Source organism: Amblyomma maculatum, chromosome 2 (genome assembly GCF_055883805.1).
Source record: "Amblyomma maculatum isolate TAMU_Amacu chromosome 2, ASM5588380v1, whole genome shotgun sequence".
Lineage (NCBI taxonomy): Eukaryota > Metazoa > Arthropoda > Arachnida > Ixodida > Ixodidae > Amblyomma > Amblyomma maculatum.
The window spans coordinates 105,254,571-105,260,794 of NC_139345.1; positions in this window are offsets into that span (position 1 = coordinate 105,254,571).

A 6,224-nucleotide genomic window follows, 5' to 3' on the forward strand; every position below is an offset into this window, starting at 1 on the left:
GCTTACGCCTGCTCCACAGAAAGAGACAGTGTTTCACGGTAAATAAACTCTCACCATTCTGAAATGCTTTCGCCTCATCGCACTTCAGTAGTTCAAAGTGCCCCCTCCAATTTTGTTCAGGTTTATTCACGGTCAAGCCAACGATAGAGCGAAAGCTAGCCTCGCATGCGGCCCATTACGTTGGGAGGTTTCAGCAGCTCGTGCCATTTTCTGCCTCTCCTATGTTCTCTTCAGCTGCTCTTGTCACTTTGCCACATATCCAGAGTGCACAGACTGCGCTTAATTAAGTCTCCCTAAGAGCGAAAATGTCGAAAGTTTCATTGTCGTCGCTACTATCATCATCATCATCATTATCAATTAAACTCACCTTCATTGCCATCGCGCTATCATTCTTACCCTACACAAGGAGAATCAAGATCTGTTTCCCACAAATCCGGCGTTGAGTATAGTGGTTTGCTCACTATCGGATTGATAGTGGATGGATTCCCAGTGCGGACAGATTTTTTTTCTATGGCCACATTTTATTCTCTGGCTCCTTGAAGGTCAAATGTGAGCCATAGCTGAGCGTTTCCCAAGGTGGCATAGTGAAGTTAAAGGGAGCTCATTTTCTTTATGCATTTCGGAAAGGGAGAGAGAGGATGCGCAGAAAATGTGAATTCCTTTAGTGCGCTGCCTCTGAAGGCTACAGGAGCTGTGCTTACACTTTTACGTACAAAATCCGAGCATGCTAGGCTGGTGTTCTTGGTGAATGTCACATGCCCAGACAAATTAGAACCCGAGTAAATAAACGAGTACGCAAAACATTTCCACTTGATTGAAGCCACACTTTCTATACTTTTTTAAATACATTTCATTTATTTAACTGTATCGCGCTTAAGCACAAGCGAGCGAAAGAACAATCTTGATATCAGCCTATGTTAAACTAAACTATATAGATACTTTCGAAGCCGGATAGCGGGATCGGGTCTAGTCGACCTATTTTCATTTGGTTGCCTTTTTCTTGTCCATTGTGTCAAATCCTTTCGATTGTTTTATTATGCTCTCAAATGACACGCGACAGGGTCATGTTGAGCGCGAATGTATGCTGTTTGCGTGTGGTTTTCATGGAGGTTATAGCTAATTCTCATTGCTTTAGTACAGTATAGATGTATCACTGTATGATTTCTGTGCGGATGATCTGTATGGACACGTCTTTTGTGCACTCTGCTGCTGTCTGTGTGAATACAGGAGGTGAAAGCTTGTCAAGCTGCTGTCCAGCAGCTTTTTCTTTCATCTCCCCGTGTTTTAGAAAAACGTGAAATAAACAGTACCTTATCTTACCTTAACCTAACCAATACATTCGACAGAAGTATATGCGTTCATGAGTAAAACTGGCATCGATACTCTAGCGTGGCTCCTGCGGGATAAAGAAATTGGTGCGAACAGTGCTTAAGCCCACTTCTATCATCTAGCGGCTGCTTTCCTGCCCAACCCTTCTACCCGAGAGTCGTTGCTGCTTACAAAGGCAGCAGGTGTTGCTGACAAACATTTGTGCTCCGAATGGCTGGCACCTCGAAACAAGGGAAACTAATAACTCAATTGAGAAGTTCAAGCAACGCAAGCACTGTACACGTCCGTTGGGTTAAAAGTGAACACCACATAAAGGCGGAACATTGCGATGCATATATGACCAAACACTTGACTTCAGCCGAATGTTTGTGCTTAAGTCCAGCTGAACCTCCAAAAAAAGCTGTGCCTGGATTCCTGATAATTTCAGTAGACGCAAATGAACACTAATAACCATTCCCCTCGTACCATCCACGCGGATAGCTGAAAGGGCCCCAGACCACTCGATAACTATATTAGGAAATTAGCGGCACACTGGCCGCTGTCTTCATTGCTTCTGGAACACGAATTCGCAATTTTTTGAAGGAATTTAATAATCCGCTTCTTATTCTTGTCCCTGGTCACATGGGACCCACTCAATTCGAATGGTTTGCGAGATGCGAGCAGCCAGACGATGCATATTCTGGCAGATTTCTGCGCTCCGACTGAACCGTCGGAACAGACGTGTTGCTTGAAGGGCGTCGGTGCGGATTACAATTTTGGGTGTAGGTGGTAAGGTTATGTGAGATACAGAGCGAAGCGTGTCTTAAGCGCTTGTTGGACGGCAACCAGCTCAGCACAGAAAGAAGAAGGAGGTTCTGCAAACTGATATCTGGATGGCCTATTAGGTGCCGGCTCACAAGGACAATGAAGTGCAGTTGTCGATTCACATCCGTCAATGCTGGAGTAAAACGTCAAGGGTTCTTCTTCTTCTTCTTCGAATGTTCCACACCTCTCCAAGGTGTTCCTCGATTCGGCAGGCGACGTGCAGTTCACACACAACCGCACAATGAGACGCAGGACGACGAACTTGCAGTAACAAAACGAAAAACTAACTTTATACGACACAAATACAAGATACAGCAAACTTATTTACACAAGACAGAGAGGCGACACACTTCACCAAAAGAGACTGTGCGAATAACTAACGGCAAAACGAGCGCATAGCTCTTTTAACGACATCTCAGTCGGGGCCTGCCTGCTACGCTGTCTTCTCCGAGCGAAAATTGAATCAGAACCAGAACCGTCGGTGACTGCGCGGCGCGCTAAGCCAGCGCAGAACCTTCTAGGCGCGAATGAGGAACGGAAAACAGCTTAGCGCTGCCAAAGCTATGCCTTCTCCCCTTGGCCTTCTGGAGAGGCCTCGAATTTTCTCGAACTTGGTCAGCACGCGCGGCCCTCCCGCGCGAAGCGAGGAGGAGGGCCGGGACCGTGCGGGGAATGCACGCTTGACTCCGCGCATGGCTACGAGGGCGAGGAGGCGCAGCGCGGTGGCCGAGATGACGTAATCGGTCGCGTCGCTTTCTCGTAGCTTGGAGAACATTCCATCGCCGTTTTCTGCGGCGCGCGCGCCGAAACATTAAAGAAAGGGCCACCGCGGCCTTACAGCTGGCATCTACATATATAATCATCGAGCCTTTGGGGCAGCTTGGTATCTTTTTTGTGATCCTTGCACGAAGGGATAATGCCGCATAAGATGTGGTTGGTCTATGAAGATCAGTAGGTTTGTATTCGCTCAGCTGAACAAAATTCCATATAGAAAGAACTGGCGATGGCGGTGACAATATGGTGTGCGATGTAGCATAGACCCGGAGTGCTCGCGGTGAGGGAAAAAGGGTCGCCTTAAGGCTGCGAGTATCGCGGCGTTGCTGTACCAGTTCATCTGATGTGTTGAGATGAGCTTTCTTTTGTTGTGCCACGACCGATGTGATGCGGGGGAGATAAGTGATGGTTCTCAAAGCCTCTCTATTTACTACTTCCAGACGATCTCATTGATCTCTTGTCAAGTGCTGAAACTGTGGTTGATAAATGAGGCGTGGCTGCAGAACCGCTGTCACCAAATAGCGTGCAACGTGGGAGCGAGCGCCACCGGATTTACGAGCAATACGTCTGATTAAGCCCAAGGTCTACATCGCCTGCTTTTTAAAAGCCTGAGACAGCCAGGCGGTCCCCGTTCCCGACTGATGAATCGGCAATCCGAGAAATTTCAATGACGGACTTTCGTGAAAAGGGATTCCAGATAGTTGGAGACGGATTGACGTCGCAGCGAGTTTACGGCGACCTTAGCGGTTGGCGACCGACATGAACATAGTTTTGCTTGTGGAAAACTCTAGGCTGACAAATTTAACATAATTGACAGTAATATCCAAGGCCCGCTGCTTGAGTCAACAGGTCATGGTGATGTCATCCCACATCGTGATGCCATCAGCATAGAGCGAAAAAATTGACTTCAGGGACATTATGTAAGCGCCATACAAGGGGAGTGAAGGCAATGTTGAAACATTGGCGACAGTACCGAACCCTGGGGTACACCGCGAGTAGGGACAAATGACAGGGACAATACGCCATTAGGCCGTATTGCAAATATTCTGTTTTCAAGGAAGGATTTTACGAAACTGTGTACCCTAAGAGGGAAATGAAGTGTCCCGATACAGTTCAAAATAGTGGCATGGCTAATGTAATCATACACCTTTTTGACATCTATCGCGAGAATGGTCCGAACATTGCGGCTGCAGGTTGACGATAGAACATGCGAGGTCAAAACAGCCAGCCATCTTCGGTGCCTATGGATGGACGGAAGCCAATTTGTGCTGGATGGTATAGTAACCGTGGTGCTCCAGCCACCAGGACAATCGTGTGGCTTACATTTTTTTCTGTCAGCTTGCACAGTGCTGACGTTAGAAAAATAGGCTGGAAGTTGCCGAGGTCTGTCGGTGGATTCCCTTGTTTTGGAATTGGGATTACAATGTCTGATTTCCAGGTCTCGGATACAGAGCCGTCTAGCCATACTTTCTTATGGATGTCCAGAAGTTGAGGGAGTACAGCGTTAATCAGGTTCTTGCACACTTCGTATATGGAAAGACATCGGGACGGGTGATGTCTTCCGTTTAGACTTATATATTGCCGGAACGAAAAATGGTAGGGGTAACATTAAGAGTTAGGAAGCGTGCAGAGTGGGTCAGAGAAATAACTCAAGTTACCGACATTCTAGTGGAAATTAAGAAGAAGAAATGGACATGGGCAGGACATGTAGTGCGAAGAGAGGATAACCGATGGTCGCTTAGGGTAACAAACTGGATTCCAAGGGAAGGAAAGCGTAGCAGGGGGTGGCAGTAAATTAGGTGGGCGGATGAGATTAAGAAGTTCGCAGGGGTACAGTGGATGCAGCTAGCACAGAATCGGGTTAAGTGGAGAAATATGGGAGAGGCCTTCGCCCTGCAGTGGGTATAGTCAGGCTGATGATGATGATGACGACGACGATGATGATGATGATGATGATTGCCGGAAGCAACTTAGGCATGGAGAAAAGACTCGCAATACCGTTGGTGTCGTCTGCTGTTGGCAGTCTGTCTATGTGCGCTGGAATCCCTACAGCGTTAGAAATTGTAGTTGAGGGAGGCAACACATCATACTTCAGAAAAAAACTCTCGTGCCGCTTATTTGGTAAAATCGTCCGGAGACAAGTTAGCTAAGAAGCATGCGGTAGTCGCTGCGTCGATGTAGGCTATCGGGAAGCTGCCAGCTCAGCTTTTCGGCGAGCAATTCACAAGCTGACCGATGTCAAGAACCGGTCGATCGACATCTGTCCATGTAGTAGCTGCAGCCCGATCTACCGCACATTGTATGCGGTAAAGGATGCGCTACTCACTATGTTTAGTTATGTTGCATTAAAGACGAGACATCGTTTTCTTCTTCTGGTTGCTTCTTATTGCCAGATGGCACGCCGAGCGCGCGGCTTCCGCCAGCTGTGGAGGTTGCTAGGCAACGACTCTGTGCTTCCCACCACGCCAAAATCCTCTTTCGTGGCCAATGTAGCTTTCTCTACAAAAACAAATTACATTGTTGTGCCCTCATGATACGACCACAACCGCACTGCGGCCACAGACGCGTTGGCCGAAAAGCCTCTGCAACACGTACAGGACCGCCCAAACTATGCGCGAACACGGCTCAGCGTGGCCGCGTGGGCCTCCGCGCATCGAAGCAAAGTAGCGCAGGCGCAAAGGGACCTGGAGGCGGTGCTTCGTGCCGTCTGCTACAACGCCAACGTGAAACAGCGCGGAAGCACACCGTGCTATTTTTAATTAGGGTGTGTTCCAATACCCCCTAGTAGACGCCTAGCGTTCCAATTCTCGCGAAGCAGTCTCACGAAGATTGCTTCGCCGAAGTCAGCATTGATACAGGCTTTGCTGTCAAAACATGGAGGACAGTGCGTGGATCGCGCTGAGCAAGTGGTTGCAGTAGCTGTATGGTGATCGTGCTTTTTGCGAGCGCCGGAGTATGCATATGCACGATCTTTCAAATATGAGTTGTTACATCAATGCGTATGCTAGCTAGGGGATAATGTAGCTGACTTTATTGTCGTGAGATTCAAAGCACTGCAGATTCTTGAATCGCGCTCTAGGAGGAAAGCGCGCGGATGATATTCTTGCTTAGTTGGATACTGTTGGTCTTCTTTTCTTTTTAACTTGGTGATGAGTTTCTTGAGTCTTGATGTTACCTACGAACTCGTCTCTTTCTGGGCACCTCGCCGGGAGTCAGGACAGATGCTCTACGGCTCTCATGCTGTAGTAGCCGGGACAAACTCTTCCAAGCCTTTCAGTTAATCACGGAAGAACGAACGCTCCTGACGATGCGGTCTT